This window comes from Hyalella azteca, unplaced genomic scaffold, assembly GCF_000764305.2.
Source record: "Hyalella azteca isolate HAZT.00-mixed unplaced genomic scaffold, Hazt_2.0.2 contig1713, whole genome shotgun sequence".
Taxonomy (NCBI): domain Eukaryota; kingdom Metazoa; phylum Arthropoda; class Malacostraca; order Amphipoda; family Hyalellidae; genus Hyalella; species Hyalella azteca.
The window spans coordinates 10,341-11,560 of NW_025932016.1; the positions used below are offsets into that span (position 1 = coordinate 10,341).

General features: G+C 31.5%; 1 protein-coding gene across 1 annotated transcript in view; it reads right to left on the bottom strand.

Annotated features, from left to right (window-relative positions):
* Positions 1 to 1,220, bottom strand: part of LOC108675709 — a gene marked incomplete at its 5' end in the record, with an annotated part of 11,324 nt that overhangs the window by 9,378 nt on the left and 726 nt on the right. The window lies entirely within an intron of this gene.

Sequence of the window (1,220 nt, forward strand, 5' to 3'; positions counted from 1 at the left end):
GGGGGGAGGGGAGGGGTAAGCAAGAACTGCCACTGTTGAAGGAAGTTATTTTTAAGCGTCAGTCTCTGTCGCGACGTTGCCACATCGCGGGCACCCGCGACGTGCTGATGTGCCACATCTCCTCGGCCTTGGTGGCAAGTGTGCCAAATATATTCTATGTTTCCCTATCACTAAATTAATAAAAATAATTTATTAAATAATTGACTTCGACTATTCATCTTATTTATGGAAGAGCTCGAATTTTTTAAGAAATTTAATAATCAAATAATCAATTTTAACAAATTTTTTAGTGAGAAAATGGCTAATTTAATAAATAAATACCTGCATGATTTTGAATTTGCTTAAAAAATTCAAATTCAGCGGTGAATGATCGCGATATGTTTCGTTTAAATTAATTACATGGTCAATTTCAATATTCCTTTCAAAATTAAATATTAATCATAAATTGTATATATTCTTAGTTATAACGGAGACAAATTGTTGTAATAGTTACATATTATTCAATTATTATTACTAATTAAAGAACAAATTGCGAGTTAAACTGTCCCGGCACGCTGGGGCGAAAAACTCTGCGGTATCCACTACCAGTATTTCAGTAACTCTGCTGAATTCCCGACGTTAATTATAAGGTTTGCAAATAAAATGAAAAATTAATTAATTTTAAATGCTAAGAAGAATTCAATTCATGTGAAATATTACATTATTTTAATGATAGTGTAAATATTGTGTCAATTGTAAAAAATATATTAATGTAATTATCGTCTCAATTGTTATGCAATATAATAATGAAATTATTGTGTCAATTTTTATCCAATTTTATAATGTAATTAATGTGTCAATTTTTATACAATATATTGATAAAATTATTGTGCCAATTTCTATAAAACAATAATGTAATTGTTGTGTCAATTGTTATACAATTTATTAATGTAATTATCATCTCAATTGTAATATAATATATCAATGTAATTGTTGTGTCAATCGTAATACAATATCATAATGTAATTATAGTCTATTGTTATACAATTTAATTGTTGCGTCGATTGTAATACAATTTAATAATGTAATTATTGTGTCAATCCCGCGGTAAGTGCAGCGACTGTGCAGGCTTTGGCTGGTCCGTTATGCGGGCAAACTGCCAGACCTGTGCTGCTGTGCTGCTGTGCTGCTGTGCTGCTGTGCTGCTGTGCTGCTGTGCTGCTGTGCTGCTGTGCTGCTGT